Source organism: Abramis brama (genome assembly GCF_963993115.1).
Source record: "Abramis brama genome assembly, chromosome: 6".
In the NCBI taxonomy this organism is placed as follows: Eukaryota; Metazoa; Chordata; class Actinopteri; order Cypriniformes; family Leuciscidae; genus Abramis; species Abramis brama.
Window position 1 is genome coordinate 10,091,585 of NC_139968.1, and position 24,529 is coordinate 10,116,113.

Below are 24,529 nucleotides of genomic sequence, written 5' to 3' on the forward strand. Positions count from 1 at the left end.
TGCCTTCGATGCAAAAAAATAAAATTAAAATAAAAAAGCCACCAATCCTACTGTTTTAAACTTAAGTCAATCTTACTTGACATGAACTGCTGATTAAAGACGAGAACTCCTGCTGAAAACCCTGCCACCTTTTGACAAGGTTTTTTTTTTTTAAGACTTGGATTAGAAATCTGCAGAATGCCTGAAGTCTTATCGCACATCATTTATCCTGACAGGTATGGCTGGAGGTACAGTCAGTAGCATGACCCTCTTCAGCTTTCCGCACTTTCCCACTACAGTCCCACCATTGAGCATTCACAAAGAGCCAGATGAAATTGGCAGGTACATGAAAGAACTTAAACCTCATCTCCGGTTGCGGATAAAGACGCCCTTTCAGCTCTCAGGAATGGCGGGCTGATCTCTAAAAGGTGGAAAAAGGGGCCCATCACAGAATTCCTCCCTTGATCAGCCCGGCACAAGAAGCTGCACTGGTCACAGGAACCCTGCCGCCAGACTCACCGGCAATGGACTCGGACCCTTTCAGCAGTCAAAATGACCTGAGAAGTCTTTGAAATGGGCCATTCTGTTCTAAAGACAAAATGGAAATCACTTCATGCGTGGGGAAAAAAAAGAGAGAATCACGAAGGCCAGTCCCTACACGCCAGCAAAACTACAGAGGGCCATTGTGTTGGAGGCCTGAAACAGTCCACTGGATGCTCCGGGAGATTAGGATTTGACAGGGATGTATATAGGTTGGGGGAGAAGGCAAGCAGTAATAGGTTTGCAGACAACAGTTCAGTTGGCAAAGGGGGAAGAGCGCCCTTTGCCCTGGTACCATGGTGACGCCCCTTGTCCATCACCCCCAGGGGCCCATGCTATTGGACAAGCTTATAAAAGAAAGGATTGAGTCACGCATTCCAGATGATGCAAGAGACCAATGTTTACTTGCAGCCAAGACAGGGCTCCAGACATAAAAGAAATGAAAAATACACAATTAAGCAGCCATTGGCTCCTATAAGGGAAGATAGGTGCCAAATTATTATTTAAGTGCACAAAAGAATAAACGTGCTCTTATATTTTCATGCGTTGTCACGTCTGCCCTCCTTTTACAGCATCAGCATTTTCATCCATCTTGTGGATGTCCTGGGAAACAAAGATTCACTTAAAGTAGGAACTGAATTGCTTTTCCAACTTGAGAACATCGTCACAAAGATTTGTTCTTCACACAGAATCTGAGCCAGTGTCGCTGACCATAATAATGCCAGCATCCAAAAGTACAGTTTGGACTCCTCATAACGCATCCTATAAACATTGTTGTATGTCTTGCAAACACCCAATCTATTTTTAGCAAAATTACCATTTCTATAGTTATTTGTCTGACTAATGAGGTTATGAGCATTGAATGGCTTTTCTGAGGTAAATCTGACGTTACGTAACATGATTGTTCTCAAGCTGTTTTATACAAGCTCGATCTTTCAAGCCACAAAGAGCACCAAAACGACATTTATTACTTATATTTCTATATAAAATTTACAGAATTTGAAAGCTGAAAGTTTAATTGTTTACTACAATTAACAAACACATTAAAGGTGACAATTAAGTACAAACCTTACTGCGATTATGGATGGCTCTGCTAAAAACAATGTGAAGTTCATGCAGTAAAAGAAAACTGCAAAGATTAAAAGATATTGAGAATAAGAATCCATATTAGTATAAATTAAAACCGAGAATTGTTAACGATTAGTCCATGTCCACACAGCTGACATGTTTATCTGTTGTAGTTTATCCATGTTGTGTGCACAAAATAGACACACTCTTCCTGCACTTTTACAGTACTTGCATGCTCTTTCATTGACACGTCTCCGTCGTTTTCTCTCTCATGCTGGCACAGCCATCAGCGTCACTGCTCGATAGAGATGAGGGGTTTGAAAAAGCCAGATATTTTTTGGTTTGACATGCATTTCTGACGCTGAAAGCTGATCCACGTCCCTGTGCATATTTTGGCGCTCAGTGAGGTAGAACTCAGTGATATTTTTTCCACCGCAACTTTGCTGCGCGTCATCTCATTTCATCACGTCAACACAACAGAAGACGTGAAGGGCTACTCATCACAGAACATGCTTGTAAAAAGGCACGCAATTTATTAACCACAACATGTTAATTTTTATTGCCACCAGTGGCGATCTCAGCAAAAGTATCACTTGCAAATTAATATTTTTGAGCCTACGTTTTAGTCTCAGACTGGAATCCTGCAAAGGTGCCTTGTTGGATAATTCCAACAGCACACTTTTTTTATAATCTTTTTTTTAATTTTTTTTTTAATCAAATTATAAAATGTAATGTCTTTAGACAGACCGCCTTAGTTTAGGCAAAAATGTAACTACACAAATACAATACATAGTTGAATTTTGGGATGTAATTGGACGGACTAGTCCCATACACCTTTTTTCCCCAACCCTCAGAACAAGTAGAGAATTCACTGTTGATATCATAAAAACAAATTTACCAATGCTCACAGCTCTCAACTAAAATATAAATGCACCACAAGAGATCTGAAGAATATTATACACATCAGCGACTGAAAACCCAGTAACCTGACGTACAAGGTAATGTCAGGTTTATTTTGCAGGATTTTAAAACTAGAGCCTGTACAATATACAAATTAAAATGCTGCAAGCTGAGAACTGAGAATATGACCACAGGCAAGGTGATCTCAAACAGGAATTTTATTCAAGCTAAATAAACTTTTTTTTTATTTTTATTTTTTATAAACAAGCAGGGAGAGTAAACTGCCATGAATTTATGTTGTCCATTTCTTGTTTGTGCTAAAACGCAAATAAACTTGAGGAGAAAGGTGTGCACCAGCCACCCTCTTGATTTTTTTATTCATTTCTGATTTGGGAAAGTATTCATGAAATATTAAACACAGAGAGCGAGAGATAAAGAGATATAGAGATGGAGACAAAGTATATCTTATCACAAATTACATTACACGCCATCGGCAACAGCTCACTTAGGTCAATTCATACTGCATGTCTGTATTTTCCTCACTGGTGTCGGCAAGCCACTTGACGCCATGACTTTAAATAACTACCAACCGAAAGTACTGCCAAAACAGTAAAATGCTCTCACTGTCATAGTATTAGTTTGGAGTCCCTCAGCAGTACTCCGTAGTCTTTCCCATTATAGTGTGGTATGCACCCTCAGCAGGGTCAGAGGTTATAACCACACTCCTCATTTGGCGATTGAGTAACGGAGTGCGGGCCTCTCCCTGAAGAGACTGACTGCGGTGATTAATGACTCCGATACAGTGCCATCAATAGGACGCTGTATGTGTGAGCAGTCAGCCTGGCTGTCCGCAGGCCCTGGAAAACCTCCAGGAGCCAATCAGGCTTGCTTTTGCCTAAGCCCTGGTCAGCTCAAAGCTGACCTTCTCCACTTCGCACTGTACTCCTTCCCCACCCTACTCTGACATAGCTGAGCCTTCTATTAATGGCAACTGCAGGGCACGAGGAAAAGGAGATAGAGGCTGGCTAAAGAAGTCATTCACGACTGGAAAACCAAGCCGACCCTGGCAACAGGATAAAAGTCGCCAATGCTCAAAGACTCTGGCCAGTTTACATGAGCAAAGACAGTTAATGATATAAATAGAAATTCGTCCCCTCATTTGACTGAAGCGATTAAAGTTTCAGTATATTTAAAAAGGACAGTCAGGGTTTACACAACCACACCTTTAAACCAGTAATTGATGACTTCTACAATTGCTCATTAGCAGATAATGATATATAAAGCATTTAATATGGATCTACAATTATAAAGAATGATTTCAAAGGAATTTTAAAAAGTAATTTCACTGATAAATATTTAATATTTTACAAGGGAGGATGACTAGACAAAAGTAAGTAGGGATGCACTGATATGAAAAGTTTTGGCTGATACTGATAATTCTTTATATTTGAAAGCCGATAAATATGGGTTGATAAATCAAAATTTTTATATAATTTTTGAGAGCCTGGTTACAAAAACAAAAGTAAAGTCTCACCATTAAAAGCCATGTCTGTAGCCTATTTGGACTATACTATATTTTCCTTTTTTTTCAAGAGATTCTAATCATATTTCAAGCAATTCAAAACCATAATGGTGAACAGTGCACATCTGAAGTGTCCAAGCTGAAGGAAACAATCCATTATTTATCAAATTTAATATATCGGCCAACACCGATATGGTGGCTGATACATCGTGCATCCCTAAAAATAGGTTATATTCACTTTTAAATGTAACATATTTGTATTTTATTGCATAATTTGATTAATTTCCATTATTCAATGCTGGGACGCTGGATGATTCTGTCAGCATTAAAGACTTGTAAAATAATTTACAATAATTTATAATCATGTTTGAATGCCTTCTGTTTGTGATCATCCGATGTGGATTCTGATCACCGTAGAAATATTTATACGCGATGCAAAAGACTATGCATGCTAGCCATTACCATAGTAAACATGGTATGAACGCTTGAAGAAATCAGACAAATCATAAAGGCTATCACAATCATGTTTTTATTTTATCTGTCAGTAGCCTACGTCTCGTCTCTTTATACCGGACTAATAAAACAACTTTTCGGGAGCTTCCTGTGTTTCTCTGACTGAAAATATAACTGTAGCCTACTGGGAGAGAGTGCTAAAGCTCCTCAGGTCGTATTTTTGGTGGCATGTATGTGATGTAAATACCTGTAACTACTGAATGAAAAGAAACGGACGCAACTGAATAAGTAAGTGTGTCCTCTTTCTTTTGTGAAATAGACCTAACGGTAGGCTAAACCACTATTTCTGTGTGACTAATGTGCAATTTTGACACAAATTCATTCATCATGATCAATGTAGGCCTACCACTTTTTATTGTAAACCTGTGGTAAAACATCGATGCTTGAGTTTTAAATATTCAAGTAAACAACAAAAATGCCATCAAACGGTCGCTTTTATCATGTTTATTTTGCGATCACGCCGTTTCCAGTGATTTCTTTCTGATTAGTTTTCTGATAAAACTTCCATTTGTTGGTGAAATGATGTGTTAGTGTGACGTTGTTCCAGAGAGGAATGTTACAGAGGGTTCAGAATAGAGCTGCTCGCTTAGCCCTTAGTTGTACAATAAGGGCTAATGTTAACAAAATGCACGGCAAACTCTTCTGGTTAACGGTTGATGGGAGGTTAAAAGCATCACTTCTTGGCTTTATAAATAAAATGAATGTATGGAAAACTCCTGACTGTCTGTATAGGCAACTTACTCTGAGTTCTAATGTACATACATATCCCACGAGGCATGCCGTCATTGGTAAATATATTATTCCAAAATCCAGAACAAACTCAAAACAACGTACAGTGTTGTATAGAGCTATGGTTGAATGGAACTCTCTTCCAGGTCATATTGTTAAAACTCAAAATAATATTGGTTTTAAAAAACAAATAAAGGATTTTTTGTGTGTGTGTGTGTGTGTGTGTGTGTGTATGCATGTATATATGTATATTTGTATTTCATGAGAATTTGTTGTTTCAGTGGATGATTGTGCATTGATTGTGTATGTTTGGTAATATGTTAATTTGTGTATTGATTATGTAGTGCGTTTTTTTTTTTTTTTTTTTTTCGTGTTATGTGTTTTTTGTGTGGACCCCAGGAAGAGTAGCGGATGCATTTTGTTGCATCAGCTAATGGGGATCCTAATAATAAATAAATAAATAAATCAAATAAATGTTACGGGCATGTTTTAGTGAAGCGCTGTGGAGCTTCTGGCCCGACAGTGGAAGCGCAGCAGATTTTGGGCCCGGTGCTACAGGCCCGAGGTGATTAGCCCGGCACGGCCCGTTTAAACCCCTGGCTCGCACTGGCCCGACAGTGGAAACACGGTTACTGGGCAACTACCAGTTGCATGCTGACCTACTTCATTTTTATTCTATGTCCTTGTGAGTCTCAATCCCCAGAAATCAAAATCAATGAAATTGCAGAGTTTTTTAATGCAGACGCTAGTGTGTAGGCACGCCATGAGCAGCGGCCATGTTATGTCCCTTAACAATTTAATTCATGAGATGCATGAGTGAGTCTGGGTGAGCCTTTGTGGTCCACAACAGGAAAGAGCAGTATGGGGTAAATCCATATTAAAACAAACAAAACGTATAAAAAGCCATCAGCAGGCCTACAGCAGCTGGGGGTGGACCATCACACCCAGGGTCCTTTTTAGAGGAAAGTGCCCTCACAAAAACACCGGTCCAAACATGCTTGGAGAGCAAACATGAACCGGACGACCTGTCAGCATCCCGATACTTTGAGAAAAGGGTGTGGAAGACATATTGACCCCACATGCATGCCTACAACAATGGGAGTCTTTAGTGCCTCCGGCTTATTGCAGTGACTCTATCTGGGGTTTCAACGCCCAACCTGTAGGACACTGCAAAATATGTTTTTAAAAACCAGGCTCTTAAATGGATTATGTCGCAATTATGTACACCCCCACATTCTCTTATCGTGTTAATAAACGATGAACGCGCTAGAAGCTTGAAAACAATGCTGTCGTATAATAGCGACATGCATGGATTGACATAACTTGATTTTTCTGCTCGTATCTTGCATGGAAAGCAGCGTTTGATGCCTCAGTGCTTAAGATGTGAAAAAAGCCAGGGTAGCGGTGCTATACACCTCTCTAATGTGTTTTTAATTTGATGACAAGCTAAAATGAATCGTGAGAAACAATTTAGGGAATTGCGCCGCTTTCCCAAACGAGAAGGAACGCATGTTCACATTGATTAAAACTCGGTAAAGTCAGTCGTCAGCTATTTCTGTCAGATGGCAGTACGGCTTGTGAACAGTCTGACTGTGCTTCATTTTAAAGCTTCCTCTGTTGCCTGTAAAATCTGCAAAGCAACAAAATTAATTGTTAATTGTTAATTAAAAGTTATACTTCTCATATCCTCGGAATTTGTGGGTCAGAGGATGATGTCTGCTTTTTTCAGCATAAAGCTCTCATGAAGTAAGTGTGAGTTTTCCTACATCTTGTAACTTTTAGTTTTATAAATGGGGACAATCTTTGAAGGATTCACCTTTTTTTTTGGTGCATCACATTAAAAACAACATTTAAACAGGATATTATAGTTTTGAAGTAGTGTAGTGTAGGCTAGTAAGCGTTTGCCTATTTCTGTCACAATGCCATAGCTACGGTTAGTGTTACTACATTAAATCCATGGTAAATGTCGCTGATTTGTGGACTCAAAGCCTTCTATAACTTGAAAAAAACGTAGGAAATAATCCAAGTCCAGGCACTCAGTAGATACAAAAAGTAATACAAAACACTTTATTAGAGGGCTAAAAAAAATGTAAAAAACATGTAAAATGTTGGTGTTTTTTACATTTTTTTAGCCCTCTAATAAAGTGTTTTGTATTACTTTTTGTATCTACTGAGTGCCTGGACTTGGATTATTTCCTACGTTTTTTTCAATTATTACAACCCTTCCAAGAGCACCGGAGGATATAAGGGATTTCAGTAGCGCTCCAGTTCCCTTTTGTTCCTTCTATAACTTGTTCATTCATGGCACAACTGGTTTTCACGTCAGCGCTGTTAGATCTGATATCTATGGTTTATAACAGAGAACTCTGAATCCAAATCTGAATGTTTCTCACTGGATCTCGCAGCGATGTTATTAATTCTGAGTCGAATTAAATGGGTTTCTACACTGATCTCCCAGCACTGTGTAGTAATGGTGTCGCGTGATCGAGATCGGCCCGCAACTGGCGAGTAGCTGTCCAATTGATTCAATTATTGAAATGATTGTCCTCGGGTGATCCAGACCCAGTCATTTCGGAGAAGAGCTTGACACACTGGGATAAGACTGCAACTTGAAGTCTTTGAATTTTGGAAAATAAATGACATTTGCTTCATTAAATGAAAATCACATAGGGCAAGAGGGGCCTCTATAGGGAGACCTTTACAATCATGTCTGATTAGAGCTTTACTCAACTCTGATTGCCAAAAATGACCATCTTGACAGAATTCCCACATAGAAAAGAGTAAACCATGGAGGGTCCTCTGGGATCTAAAACGGCTGGTTGTCAGGCAGTTGCTCTTTAGGGGCAGATCAGATTCTTGTTAAGGACCACCAGTAAAAAAACAAAAACAATATTGGAGCAGATAGACAATTGGGGCCAGTTGGTAAAGGACACCAGTGACAGCTGGGAACCCCCAGGCTCTTAACATGTACCAGGACACCATCCTGACCCAAAAACACTCAAGAGATACACCCAACTGCTAGGACGGCAGCCCTTGAATTCCTGGCACAATTCGTGATTGCAGGGATTGATTTAATTTCCTCCTCTTGGAAACTTACCATGGTAGATATACAATGATGACAAGCTTACCTCTAAAAAGTCAACATTAAATTGTTTGCAAACCATTTTTTTATTATTTTCATCAATCTGTAAATATAACATGTAGGGTGGACTGATTTTTAAGGCAAATTTTACAAATCAATTATTAATCTATCAATTATTTTTCCAATTAGCAGGTTAAATAAAATAAAAATTCTGAATAACTTTGATTATTTTCAGATTATTCAATCAATAATAAACCAATAAATAATATTTTTTCAAATGTTTTCAGGGCTCAACGCTAAGGATTTTTTCTACAGTGCGTACATTTTTACTTGCCCAGACAAAATTTTCACTGGCCCCACCACAAAGTAATACATAAATACATTTAATTAGTTATTGTTTTCGATGTGCTTGAACCATGCAACCTTAATAAATAAGGTTATGCCACCAAATTTCAGATACCAGTGAAATTTCACAATACTAGATTCCAATGTTTATACCACAGCAAGAACTAGTAGCCTAACTAATATAAATTTCAAATATTATAAGACAAGTAAACAGTCATCATGCCGGGATGTTAACCTGTTGGTTAAAATTTATGTAACGCATGGCATATTATCTTTAGCCACCCAGACAAAGTGTTATTGTTGCTAAAATCATTACTTTTTATCACTGAGAAAGCTGTAAGCAACAAAAGCACACAGAAACACATGGTTTCTACATGGTCAAATCAAAATAGCACCAGAAAAACCTTATCAGCACAAAAACATAAAAAGGATAAAACTGCTCTGTGAATGATGAACCAAAAGGTATGAGAACCAAATCACCTGCCCTAATGAATCGGAAATGGCGATATGCTAAACTGACCAAAAAAAAAAAAAAAGGGCGTTGGGGGCTAGGGAGAGAAATTAAATTAGATACAGCAAAAAAAAATCCAGTTCAAGGACATAAGAAACAATGATACGGCTATTATTTCAGGCAGAAGAAAGACCAAAACACACATGTCCTACCCTATGAATTTATCAGCATTTAAAATATCATTCAGGATTCAGAATATCACGTCTGAAAACGTAAGACGGCCAGATGGCCCTCCTTCACACACACACACACACACACACACCGGCCTTAACGCCACTTGGCAGCAAAGGGAGGGAGTGAATCTGCAATATCTGTGAATGAGCTGCAAGGTCACAAGGTGCTGAGCTGAAGCCGTGGAAAGCTGGGACTGTTACATTCAGCACACGGATATGGACGGCAGGAGGGATGACGGGATGGCAGACATGAGGAATAGGAGGAGGAGGGGGTGCTGGACTTTACTAATGTGTGAAAATCAAGGACAACTCTCAAGGGGCCACCAATGGCATTCGGCGCCCATTACAATCAGCATTTCTGTTCTTTGAACCTATAAAGCCACCGAACTGGCCTGCTTATACACACAACAGAAACGTGCTTGTTTTTCTAGCACATTTAAGATGTAACCAAAGGAGAGCTCTTCAAAGAAGATCAATGTTTGTTCAGAACAAACGACGGTACAGCAAATTGCAAGGAACCATTTTTTACTTGCTGCAACTTTGATGGCAAGAACTGATCAAAGCCACTGTTTTTCCTAACAGTAAACGGACTCAACGTGGCAAAAGTGGCAAGTAGTGCCCTTAACCCAAAACAGAAGGGCAACAGATGGCCTGAGAGACATAACCACTCACTTGTTTAACACAAAGTGTCTTAGATCAATGGTCTGTGTCAATAAACACCTCACAGTAGACATCAACAACCCAACTGTGTATTTAACATAGATGCTGAGATACACGTGGGTTTGGGTTAGACAATAACTCTCGAGGATATGTTCTGTTTGTTATGAAACCGGGAAGGCTGGAACTGTACCCTGCGGATAAGGACACAAAACAGGGGGAAAATCACTGATAAGACTGTGCTGAGAGATATTCCTATATCCGTGATACTTGAGAAGACTGTACAGCAGTCGAAGATCTCATAGATTTTTGTTGTGGAAAACATTCTCTCGAATATAAGCCACATAAATCAAATACACGGAAATATTACAAAAACACAGAGAAGCCAAATACGAAAAAATAATCACATTGAGAGACTCTTTTTGGATGAGAACCCCCAGTGATCCTATTCTTCTTGTCATACGCTTAAAGAGAGCTGTAGTTTCAGATGAAACATTTGCATAAAAATAACTAATCCACTGTACCAAATGACTTTTCTTCATTACATTGATGACAGAAGGGTGCCACTGTGTTGGAATCACAAATACTTTTCCACAGATTTTTGGAATGAAATCAGCTCAAACTGCTTTCAGACTCATTTATGCATTCATTGTAGGGCTGTCACTAACAATTATTTTTGTAACTGAGTAATCGATCAATTATTTTGGTAATTGGTCTTTTTTTTTTTTACAAAACAAAAAACAAAAAAAAGTAATAAAAAAAAAAAAAAATAATAATAATAATAATAATAATAATAATATGAACCGAAGTGAAAAATAGCCTTTAAAATGGCTTAAATTAATAAAACAAAAGGCTAATTGGTTCATAAAATATATTCATAAAATTCATATGGTTGTATTGAACAACACTTAAAATACATAATGCCACTAATTTCATGAGCAAGAATGTGTGGACATTAAAACATGCAAATTCAGAGCAAGGGTTTATACTTTTATTTTGGAAAATTTGCATATAGAAACATATTGATGTATTCTGCTGTTGGCGATTTAGCCTACCTTACAAATCTTATCAATGTGATAATGTGATATTGATTTTGTTTTTAATTAAATTTACACTTAAGAAATTTAACATTACAATTTGATAATGTTCTGTTGACTTGACTGACAATGTTTAACCGTAGGATTCAGGTACAGAAATGTATTAAATATAAAATAACACTGTAGTTTTCACTTTATAAATTAAATATAGATTAATCTTAGTAAAAGCTGTGTTTTGTTTGATTAACATTAATGACAGTGAGCAGCAGGTTATAGGCTACTGTTGTTTATAGACCTAACGCACAGATCCAATGTAATGATACACATCCAATTTCTTTCTCAACTGTTTACATTCACTTACGAGAATACTAGCAGAGATGGGTATTTTAATTTTTTTTGTGTGTATGTGTCCATTCAAGCGCAAGGAGACACCAAAGAGGAATTAATTTGAAGTTTGTGTGCTATCGGAAACGCACCTATCGGTGTGTGTCACGCTTCGAGTGTGTGCGGTAACAGCGCGCAGGTACTGAATTGAGTTCTCATTTGCCTCTTCTTGCACTGAAATGGTTTAAAATCGCTTGAATGTGTAAATTGGAAAGACAAAACACGTGCAAATTATAAACTTTCACTCTATGATGGTTAAACTTTGCAATTAACCAGCAAATCACATGCGTGCCGAACCGTGGGGCCTGGTCCTTACAGATCACGGATAAACTAATATCCGTTACACCGTTAGACAAAATAATCAAGTATTCAAATATTCATTAAAAATCTAGATGCTAACTGCCATTTTAACAATGTATTGTTAAATTATGCCAATTTAAAAGTCACCAAGCCAATGTTAGCAGACTCACACAAGATTTGTCATATTTGTGTGAATGACGAGTGATTTAGTTAGAATTAGCTGAAAAAAATAAATAAGTAGCCTATGCTAATGCTTTGCACCACATGCCATTGTTTTCCAACAAAAGTATTAAGTGAACATCCATTTAATATAATATGAAATATTACATTAACAAGCTACACCATCTAAAGCCAATTATTTTAGAATTATTCATGCTGCTTTAATAACCTTATATTAATTGAGAGCCTAGGCTATATAATAGCCTATTTGTAATTTGTAAAAATGAATTTGTCACACTGCAGAACCATTTAAAATGAACTAGTAGGGATTAAAATTGGTGAAAATTGATGACCTGAGATTTGATGGCCTGATAGGGCCAGCAGAAAGAAAAATAATAATAATTGAGCCCTGTAACCAAAGGACAAATTAAAAACACTTAACTACAGCCAACATAAGTGGTGTGTTGGTGGAAAATATTCAACAGTGACTGATGTTTAAAATGATGGAAATTTAAAAAAAAAACTTGAACTAGATCCTTGACTAAATAAAGAAAAGTGCATTCAAAGTACATGAGAAAAATCTATATCTTTGTTATTTGGAGAAACAGAACATCATTATTTCGGTCCCATCCTTTTTTTCCAACCACCCACTTTCTGCATTTCATTCATAAATGAGAAAATGCTCTCAAAGCAATACTGTATTTCTCCTCATGAACAAGCATTCCTGAAGCAGCCTTACCTTGCCAAGGTTTCTACCTTCACACACACATTTGAAAATCTGAACAATGCGAATACATCCTTGGCAAGCTACTGGGATCAGAAATTGTTGGGTTTTAGTTTATGCTGTGTGAGGGAGCACTTACATCCATCAACATAAAATAACTCAAGAGCCTGGGGGTCTCAAATAATAAAGACAATGTCCATCATTGTCTCCACAGACACCAGGCAGTGTGAAGACAGGCAGTGGTGTTGACTTGTAAGAAATAACACTCATGCGTTCCTCAAGTTCCACAGCGGTTCTGCTGTATTTACTAGGTCATCACTGCAAGTTTTGAACCAGCTGGAAGGTTACATTGTTTGTCAGCGTCAAACACACCTGGTCTGGCCCATTTCCACCACCTCTATAAAGCATACATTATCAGAGGCCAAGATCTTGACACCAAAGCCAGTGTGAAAAGCACGCTAGCCAGTGTGATGTTTGCTGTCCAAGTCGTTTAATGATTTAAGGACTGCTGGGTTAGATGAGGCCTAACTAATGACTTGTGTCGGCACATATTACAGCCTAGCTTCTGCACTAGACCCAATTCCCAGAGTTTAATACTTAGGGTTAGGTTTAATAATTAGCAAACATCTCTAATGCGTCATAAAACAAAGGGGAAAAATTATTGGTGCATGCTGCATGTTTATTTCAAAAGAACAGAAGAAGCTTTGTTTGTGAAATTTGTGGGAAGGTGGATTTACAGAAAAATCCACTAGGCACTCGGTCCGATTCCTTAAAGCGATATTCCACAAATTAACACCCCCTGCTCCACACCAGTGCCATTCAAGGAATATTAAATTGACGGATTTAAGATTCACAAGGAGTGGGCAGAGCGCGGCCTGGATTTTAAACTCTAATCAGACCCCCTGCTTTATTGCCGGCACTGATTTCAATTGGCGGCGGAAGTGGGGTAGCAGAAGACAGAGGCTCTGCAAAGATAACAAAAGCATTTTTTCTTAGATATGTCTGATTTTGCATTTACTACAGAAGATTTATTCATTGCAAAAAAGGAAGGTAAATGAGAAGATAGTCTCTAAACGTGAGAAGAAAGAGCAAATGACCTACACTAAGGACGTTTGAATGTTAAAACAGCAATTGATAATGAGCAAAAGACCATAGAGGAATATTCCAGAGTAGGCCAGCTAAGAGTGTTAAGACTGCGCGAGGGCGGTAAAGGGTGCTATTTCTGCACGCCATAAAGACAACCCACTGAAAACGGTGGGCTAAGTGTTTCCACTCTATTACTGTCGTTCTCAACCGTTTCGACTCGCCACACATTGTCCAGAACAATACTTGAAGTGCTGGGTGGTATGACCAAAAATCCACATCACGGTATTTTTCTAAATTACACCGGTTTCATGGTATATGACGGTATTTTTTTTTCCAAGCATGACTGGGTGTAAAACATTTTTCACTGAGTGAGAGAGGAAATACTGCAGTAGATTGACTTAGAATGCCCTATTTTACTGTCATGAGTGAATATTGTAGAAAAAAAATCCACACTAGTATTAATACAGGTTTGCAAGGCTGTTTACAAAAAGGTGCCAGCAGGAGGCGCTTTAGGAGCAGCAGCAATAGCGGTTTCCCCGGTAACAGCTGTACACAAAGCAGCAACGCTCATAAACGCTGCTTTATCAGGAAAGATAAAGAAAGATTCAATCGTAACAAAGAAACTTTTCTAAAGACCGTCAGTTCACTTCAGATACATTCATATAAAAACACCCACGCCGCGTTTTGATTTTGAAACGTGCAGTGCTCATGTTTATTCAACGATGTCAATGCCAACCACAAATAGATTTTCCAAAAGGCTGTGTTGATATTGTGAACCAATGTATGGGAAACACTGTAATATAATTTGACAGCTATCAATTATAGTTTAACCTATCCACCTTCAAAGTCATGCTTAGTAACACATGCATCACCACAGTGCAACAGTGAAAAAGGACCCTCTCAAACAGTGTCGCGCCGCGCCGTGCCGCGTTCCGATCGTTATTAAAGCGACATACACCGGTACTGCGGTATTTTAAAAATTCATATCATAACAAAAATAAACACTGGTATTCGGTATGAACCGGTACACCGCCCAGCACTACCATGACTCTTACTTTCATTTGTGAAATGCTGGTTATGGATTTTTAAAAATATACTTTCTCGCAATTTCTACCTGTTAAACCACTTCAGAGTTTGAAATAACTCAAAAATATATAGTGGCTCGCAACCTGAATCGTAGGCGCTCTGGATGACATTACAATATAAACTAGAATACATAAATCCCACACACTCAATTTTGCATAATCACAAAAAATATTTTTAATTAGGAATGAAATTAAAATCGACCCCCCATTTACTTTGTTAGTGCACATTACAAGTCTTGTGGTGAATAATTCATTTGATTCACTTTTTTTTTTTGTCTTCATAATCTTTGATCAAAATATGAAAAGTACAAGCCACGCCCCCTATTTTTCCTCAGGCAATATTCCATTTCACTCGGAAAAAAGTCGGGCGCAACTTCACGGTGACGTTAATGAGCAATGAAAGCTTTACACACACACACTAAAAAATGTCCATGGAGTTTTTCCAAGGTCTAGAAAGCAAACTTTTAAAACGTTTTCCCAAGAACATAGAAATCCTGGTTCTTCACAGGAATAAAAGAGCTGTAGAGGGGGTAAATTAAAATAAGATACCTTGATCTTTGTACACATGACCAAGATCACCAGAAGCGATTAGTTAAACTAAGGCCTAGATTTGTGTTTCAACTTGAATTAGCCTTCAAATGCAACGTCCTGGCCAAATCATAAATGGTTAATATATCATTGTTTAAACAGCACATTGTAAATCACTAACTTTAAGTAGGCGTTTCAAGGCCTTAAGGCGTTCACGTGACTCCCACTTTTGTGAATGTGTAGCTGGTCTGAGTACAACTGGCACTCTAGTCCACAACCAGCCTCGCTCTTTACGGTTTACCGTGCTAATCTGTTAACAAACTGTGAGTGTTTCCTCCAGTCTAGGTTTAGTTCTGAAGGTAGTAGCAGTTCAACTCCACAATTACCCTCCTATAGCATTCTCGCAAAGATCACGATAGACACAGTCGCACTTCGGTAAACAGCAGGCAATTTGTGTGGGAGTCAAAGATCACCTCAAAGCAGCGGCTCAGTAGGGGTAAACAGAGAGCCTCCCTTCATCCAAAAGGCTGCTGGTCACAAATTGGTGCATGCAAACATTAAACAAGCCCAATGTTTCATTTTCCCTTTCAAATCCTTAGACGCAACCCCCAACTGTTAGCGATCAGCCAGACACAACATCAGACATGGTAATATGTAAACAACATCTTTAAAAATCAATATTAGTGCATTTGTAAGCAGGTAATTTAAGCGCGTCTGTGCGAGGTGGCCTTTATCTGCCCAGTCTCTCCCATCCAGAGCTGACAACATGTCTCAGTCTCCAGGCCATCGCGTTAACATCCTATGCTACATTAAACTTGCGTTTCTACAGCATGCTGAGCTAGTGAATCACGCCGTCTTCCCTGTAAGACAGATCTTCCTTCCTGTTTTCCCTCTGTCGAGACCACAGGCCAGGACGTCTCCATTGAGTCCATAGAAATCAAAACACGTTTGCCGCCACAAGAACTCGGCATGTCGACCGCCGAGGAAAAGATGCAATTTTTTAAATCGCTGCTTTGTGTTCAAGGTACGCGGAGGAGAAGGTCGCACGGTGTACTCAAAGCTGTTTTCTTCCAAAATGTCAAAGTGCAGCTTAAAGTCTAAAGGCCTCTGACTCTACAGAAAGTCTCCACCTGAGTTGTGCTGCAGCATTACAGCTACATGAAACAAGGTTGTTGTTTTTTTTCCCTTTCCCAACACTGTACTATTTTTGCTTTTTCCACTCTCTCCCATCTCTCTCTTAAAAAGTGTTAAGCTGTTGTTGCTAAAATTGGTTTTGCCGATACGAATTATACAGCTGAACCATTACAGTTCTGCAGGATAACGTTATATGTAGAGCTTGTAGACTCAAAAACCATCTGAGCAATGGCCCTATTTGAAAGAAAGAAATGCGTTTATGGAAATAAGGTTTATTAACAACCTTATTTCCAGCAAAAATAACTACATCACATCACAATAATTATTGTGAAATAAAATGACAATATCTGATACATCTGTATGAATCTATTATAAATGTACACTTCATTGATTGAACACAAAAGGAGGTATTTTGAAAAAACGTTATCTATACAATGACAGTCAATGGGGTCAAAAGTTGTTCTTCAAAATATCTTTGCATTCAGCAGAAAACAATGCATGTTTGCAATGACATGAGTAAATGCTAGAACTCCAATTTTTAGATGAACTACACTGTATATAAAAAAAATAACTAAAAAAGCTGCAGCCTTAAATTTAAGTACAGTCAACTTGAACGTTTAAGTCATTTTCAACTTAAATTACATTAAACTGACATAAATAAACTGAATCTTGATGATAAAAAAAGTTGATAGCAATGTAAAAACACGTTGTCATAACTTAATTGAACAAATTGATTAGACAAATGATTGAAACGTTTATGGGTTTACTGACATCAGCTGAAAGATATTAACATGCACCGCTAAATCGTTGACAATAAGACCAAAAACGTGTATTAACAATGTAAACACAGTCAGGTTTTGATTTCCTGTCGACTTCAAACCTCTCAGCGAAAGAGCTGGTCAATTCTGACGTTACGGCAGAACATTAACTCATTAAGCGAACGCACGTCTCCTCGGCGGGACTGCATGTTACTGCATATTACAGAAGTGCACGGTATTAGACGGGAAATCTATTTGCTCGGTGCCAGGCGGCAACATGGATATTTCTCAGCTTTCTTCTTCTCAGCTCCACACCTCTGCTGATGATGCAAGTCTTATCACAGTGCCGATAGTACGCAGCCTTGCATTAGAGAGCCGTTTCCCGCTGCCTTTAAAGCCCCCTCCCTCAGAACAGAGCCCCAGGGTTATTTACAAGCAGTGCTACAGAAATCTAGGTTAGGCTGCAATTGAAGTGTGAACTATTGCACACTGCAGCAGACAGTGCCTCCAAAGACTGAAGCAGCTTACTGGAAAATAAACAAGAGATCTGCATGTGTATGTGTGCCAGAAAAAAAAAAAAAAAAAAAAAAGACATGGTTGTGGTAGCACCAACTCGGACTCCAGCGTCATCTCAAATCCAATCACCCTGCAAGATTACGTGTCTGATTACGAAAGCACTGGAGTTATGAGAGGTCCGGTGCATGACTCCACACTGGAAATTTTCCCGTAGGCGCACCTTTTCCGCTCGGCCTCGCCTCACGGTCGGCGTAATCCAAGTTTAAGGCTTTATTTGTGCGGAGAGATTTGTGCAAAGCCCAAATAGGTACTTCACAGACTCAACCCTGCAATCATCTACAATAAACTTTCAAGGCACCTGTCCGGGGGCGGGCTCATACTTTGTCTATTTTTATAACCCACCAACAATGAAATCACATGTGCAGGAAATAAATCAATATTGTCATCCTCCACTAATGTTTTCTCAAGCACTCCTCCAGAAGGATTGCACCATAAAAGGACGTTTTTACAAGGTACATAAGGAATAAATATCTCCGCGGACTGGTTAGCTCAAACAAATTAAGGCATAAATGAACATGCAATTAGAGAGCCAAGAGAGTTCTTCTCAGGGGCAAAGTAAATCAATAACACTTGACAAGTGCAACAGTACAACAGGCCAGAACATCTTCTGCAAAGACGATCAGCCCAAAGGGTATTGCAATACCTGCAATCGCAATTAAATTAAGGGCACCTGAGGAAAAAAAAGAGAGAGAATTGGGGCAAATTAGCCTCCCACCACAGACTTTCAATAGGGTTCCTAGTTCAATCTAGAAATGGCAGTAAGCATATGAAACTGAAACTTATAGAAGAAACACAACAGATTAGTACATGCACGAGAAAAGAAAAAAGGGCAGGAAGGAAACTTATACCTGTCCTCTAATTTTATCCCCCTTTACTCACTGGATTTTCCCTTGGGAAGGAGTGAGGGGGTTGCAGAAAATAGACTCAACCACATGCCAAGGCAGAGATATGGCCTTATTCCAGAACAACTCACTTTAAACCTCGTCCATATGAGATATTCAGTGACTAAACGACCAACCGACTCAACACGGAGAAAGTTATGTGGGAGTTTTTGGTTTTAAATCTGGGTTTGACAGACTGAAACATGACTAAAAACTAGATGTACGGTATATAACGTTAAGTTTCGGGTCAGATGGAAATATACAATTTGAAAAGATTCGAAGAAATTTCGTTCAAACAATTTTCCACTTCCCCCTCAATGGTAAAGTAACTTGTATTGATTGCATAAATGGCACAACTTTATGCATCACACACTTTCTCAAATGCATAACATTTTAAACATAACTATTAGCTATGATATAAAATTACTAGCATTACACAAAACAACTTAAAGCAAAACAACAGCATAAATATAATGGGAACACTTCATTTTAAGGTGACGTAGTTACATTGTACTCAAATAAGTATTGAGTATAATATTAATTAACTACATGTACTTACTATAGTTATGGTTAGGTTTAGGGTTAGTTACTTGTGATTATGAATAATTTTCTGTTATTAGTTATTACTATAGTGAGAACATGAAGTAACGTGTAACTACATCGCCTTAAAACAAAGTGTTACCAAAGCCATGAATTATGAATATTCCAATAATAATACGCCATGTTTTGATTGTTAGAATCTAATGATTTACATATTATTGGGTCAAAAAGCAGAGCTCAAGCAATTTTTAAAACTAAGGTTTGCAAATAAATTGTATCTAAAACAATAATAGTCTATTTATATTAAATGCGGACACACATGCAATTCAAGTGTTTGGTTACTACAGATGCATGATTCTTTTGATTAAAATCATTGTAATAATGTCATATAATGTTGTGTCTAATATATATATATATATGAGGCTTTTTCTTCCCAAACCAGTACACAATTTCACCACAGCCTTATTTTGGAGTCAACCATGTGTTGAAGTTAAAACCGACTGACCACCGCATGTTCGCAGAGGAGCATAAGATGAAAAAGTCAAATACTGAGGGATAATGTGGAAACCAAATGTCTGGCGTGTGCATGGAGGTCTTGGTGTCCCTTGACAAGAGGGGAAAAAACCCCTCGCACAGCTGAAAGGTTTAAAAACGTCTCCATGGAGAGTCAGACGTGATGAACATGCTAAGAAGCCAAACAAGCCAATAAGTGACAAAAAAAAATAAAAAATCCTCCTGGTTCATTAGTGCCACACACTGAGGTTACTTTGTTATGTCTATATGAGGATAAAGAGACAAAAACAAATTCACAAAACCATGGGGGAGTCACAATTTGATTTAAACTCAAATGCAAACCCCTTTCATCAACATTTCTTTACGAAAATGTCAGACACAACAATGTTATTTATTTACATCGTACAACAAGCGATCAAAGCCTAACCTGATGAACTGTGTAAACACGTAAAACGAGACCGTGTATTAAAACAATCTTTCAAAAGTCTGAAAAGGCGCTGGAAAGGGTTAAAAAAAGAAAAGAAACCAAAATCTGAAAGCAAATTCAACGCGGAAATTTAATTTGACTGCACCATGTTTGACAATACAATTACAGATTTAAATCTTTTTTTTCTGCTTAGACTTGACATTATTGATCATCTGTTGGTAATCAATACCATCTGAAACGACCCGATAATGTCCTTTAAGAAGGCAATAAGCGGAATAATAAACCGGGTGATGATAATAGCGAGAGATAATGATGATGTTATACCGGAAACGAGTCACCTTTATCGCTTTTTCAGCACATCAATTCAAAAGTCAGGTCACTGATATCGAATTATAACCAACTTGACAGATTAATTAAATCGATCGCCCGATACCTTCATCTAAACCTCCAAAAATAAACATTAACGATGGAAATCACAACTGTACCAAAACTGAGCTCGCGATATGATGGGTCGCAGAGGAGGGAACAACAGGACAAAAGCGACGTTGATTCGAATCTTATTTTAATATTCGAATCTGAAACGGTTTGGCTTTAATGCTTTTTTTTGGTAACGTAAAAACGTTAAAGCCCATCTCACGACGTGACGCGATTGACGCGACGCGGAAAACTAAAAGACCCACGAAGCTTGTTCGGTTAAATCGAGCGTTTTGGTTTGTCGCGTCGCGTCGGCGCTCGTTTGCGGTTTAGATGGGGCTGTTACACCTGTTTGCATTTGGTTTGCATTAGGAGCGTCAGTCTCTATGCAGCACACACACAGCCGAGCCAAACAATATTACCTACAATTCAGTCCAACTGCCTCAAAAGCACTTTACACGATGTCTTACCTCGGTGGGGATAGATCGGCGTCACATCGCAGCTATTATAATATCTTGATTTCAAGCTTATAGACGCATCCGTGCGCAAGGAGGAGAAGAAATCTCGCCCTTCTACCCCTCTTCTCTCTCCATCTACACGAATCAATCCGCACACACACACTTTCACTGTCCAGCCTCAAGACCCGACCAGCCGAGCACAGAGTCGGCTAACGTCGATTGAACCAATTCACCGTGCAACCGCGAGACGCGACCAGCCGAGCACAGATTTATAGATGCGTTAATGGACCCTTTTCACAGACTGCAATTACGCATTTTAACGTCATCAACATCGTAAATCCTGCAAAGTTTTTTATCTTTTTTTTCTTTATTTTTTGGTGTAAATGTATGTACATTTACATCACTATACTGTGTATCATATTACCTTTGCATCAAATTTCAAGAAACTAGTTAAAATTGTTTCTACAGCGGCTGTGGGAGTGACGATAAAAACAACATCTTTCTCTCTTCTGACTGCCATTATCAATCGCTCTATTTTTTCCCTCTTTGTGAAAGTTGTGAAAACACTATTGTGGAGTTTTCTTTTGCTATTTAAGCAAATGGGAACACACAAAAATATATACATATTTAACATAGTCTCTCATTCACCGCTATAGAAGTTTACCCAACTATGATGACTTCCGCTTCTGAGAAACCCTGAAATGTGAAAAGCGCTGATTTGCACTTTCTTTTTTCTTTTCTTTTTTTTAAACAGTCCACATCCTCTCATTTTTGCTGTTGGATTAAATAAATTTGACTTTTATTTATTTAACACTATTCTTTGTCTATTATTTTATATATTATTAATCTGCTTTTCGACTTCTTTAAGAACTGTTTTTGTAGGGGCCGCCTGTTTTCTACGGCTGGAATAATAAAACAAATAAAATATTTATAAAATAATTGTTTAAAATGCTTAACACATTTATTTATTTACCTTGCTGCTTTTTGACTTCTCCAAAACAGGAAAAAAACTTGAATAAAAAAATATAAAATGTTTACTAGATAGATATTATTATGTGTCCTTGCTGCAGCTCAACGTCTTTCCTAGAGAAATTAATGATGCGAGACCCTGATTTGTACTGCCAAAAAACTTTCACTGTTCAGACTCGACCAGCAGAGTCTGTCCACTCGATCCCAGAGACCTCTAAAATAGAAATTCCCACACAGCAACAAAACAAGCGATATTTACCGTTTCACAGCGGCGGAGATGAACAGACTCGATTCCCAACGTGGTAAAATCCGTTTCAGTGCTTCTCCAATGGCGAATAACACAGGCTGCTGTTGTTTAAACCAAAGGTCTTCTCGTCTGGTTATAGCTGGAGATCAGTACGATGTTTTCATCCACTTGTTTATTCACTCGCTCCTTTCCCGCCTGTCCTTACTTACATGTAAGATTCGTTACGAGAAACAAGAAAGAACTGGAAAATGAGGATGAATTATTCCTGTCAAATCCACAGGACGACTGCGCAGCGTTTGATTACAAGTCCTGTTTTGAGCCTTAATGACGAAGAAAATCAAATAAAAAAAGAAAGATAAAAATGAAAGTACATAACGATGGTCGGGAGCGGTCACATGTCGAGGGTTTCGGCAGGCTCGCGCCTCGATGAAGAGGGTTGCTGAAGAAATGGTGTTTGCCCAGCGTGTTTTATCGGACTGTGAGCTGCTCTGCACTTGCTGTGTAACTCAGAGTCTGTCTCTGGGCTTTGAAGAATATTATCTGCCCCTTCAGATGCAGGAGGAGGAGGAGGAGGAGGAGGAGGAGGAGGAGGCATGTACCTTCACACTCCACCCCTTACACGACTCCACCTCAATGCTACTGTTCACATTCTTGACATCACAAAGCACACCACAGACAGACAGATAGACAGATAGATAGATAGATAGACAGACATCATTAGCAAATATTACTTCTTTCATAAATTCTTTATAAAAAATAACGATGATGAAGATGCTTATTATTTAAATGTGTAACCATAAATATATAATATGCTATTTAGCATGTGTTTCATATTTTTATACATTCATTAATAATTTATGTTTGTATATAATATCAATAAAAAGCTAATTATTATTGTTACTACATGTTAAACTTTTTATATTAAGCCATATATATATATATATATATATATATATATATATATATATATATATATATATAATATTATATAATATTATATTATATTATTTAAAAAAAAAATCAGTAAATACTTTATTATTTATTATAAAATGCCTAACATTCTTATAATTATTATTATTGCAATATTTATGTAACATAGCAAATATAATATATAATAATGTATAACTTGTTAATATTTATTAAACATGATTATGGTGATTACATGATTAATGATTACATGTTTTACATTTTGTACAACTTTGATTAATAACAATAGCATATATTACATGATAATGCTTAACATGCATGTTATTATTATTATTATTATTATTAATATTATTATCGAAATACTTTATGTAACAATAATTATATTATATGATAACATATGTTTTATATTTTAATACATAATATAAATATTTTTTTTAAATTAAATAAAAAATCATACTAATTATGTTATATGTTCAACTTAAATATATAATATATTTATTTATTATATTACATAAAACAATTTTAATAGTATTGATTAAAACATATTGTATTATATATATAAAACTAGATATAAATATTGTGTTTCTATATTGTTTTCACACTCTCTTACCCCATGCATGTTTGTGCTTAACCTCTACTTTGTCTCTCCAGGATCGAGTAAGATAAGGTTCCTCATTCCTCATGAGGTCTTCAGGACTCTGTACGTCTCAGACGGGTCACATAATCCTCTTAGACACAGAGATGTATCGTCGTGCACAAATGTTTGTCCCAACACCAGGTAAGATATCAACAGGAGTGCATTTTTTTCATCAGCATACACCTCGGCGCTACAGAGACAATTTGTAGTGCACAAGCCAACATTTGAATTGGACGGTGAATAACCATATTTGAAGGGAAACAAGGAGACCTTTAGTCCCTGGTGTTTCTCTGGTTTTTCCGCAGAGGATAAGATTATCAACATCTCCACAGTTTCTCATTCTGCAATCAATATCCAGCAATTTCTGGATAGAAAGAGGGCCATCTGAGAGACAACCTGGGGTGGCTATCACAGATCAATACAGGCCATCTTTAATAAGGGCGAATGTCCCCAGCAGTACCTGAGATCGCATTTAAAGGAAAGAGTCCAAAAGCATCCAGGCATTTGATTGATGGGGTAACGCCTGGAAGCTTCCAGAAAGGCTGATTAGAAATATAAAGCTGGCCAGGAAGCAACCTTATTGCATACTTCATAGATATCTGTCCTTAAAAACGATACACATCACATAGTAGGCATACTTAATCTGAACTCAAAGCTTTTTTGCAACACAATCTGAATTCGACTCTATTGCTCAGTGGAACAAGAGCAGGTTGGATATTCCCAATG

The 24,529-nt window shown here is 37.8% G+C and overlaps 1 protein-coding gene across 2 annotated transcripts in view; it reads right to left on the reverse strand.

Moving 5' to 3' along the window:
• Positions 1 to 22,764, reverse strand: part of dag1 (dystroglycan 1) — a 35,005-nt gene extending 12,241 nt beyond the window's left edge. The window contains exon 1 of one of the 2 annotated variants that reach the window (XM_084117860.1): positions 22,252 to 22,764. The gene's annotated coding sequence lies outside the window, so the exon portion shown is untranslated. Of the gene's footprint in view, positions 1 to 21,035; positions 21,204 to 22,251 lie in introns of those variants that run through there. The other variant, XM_084117859.1, reaches the window with a different exon arrangement.
• Between the last annotated feature and the right edge of the window lie 1,765 nt (positions 22,765 to 24,529).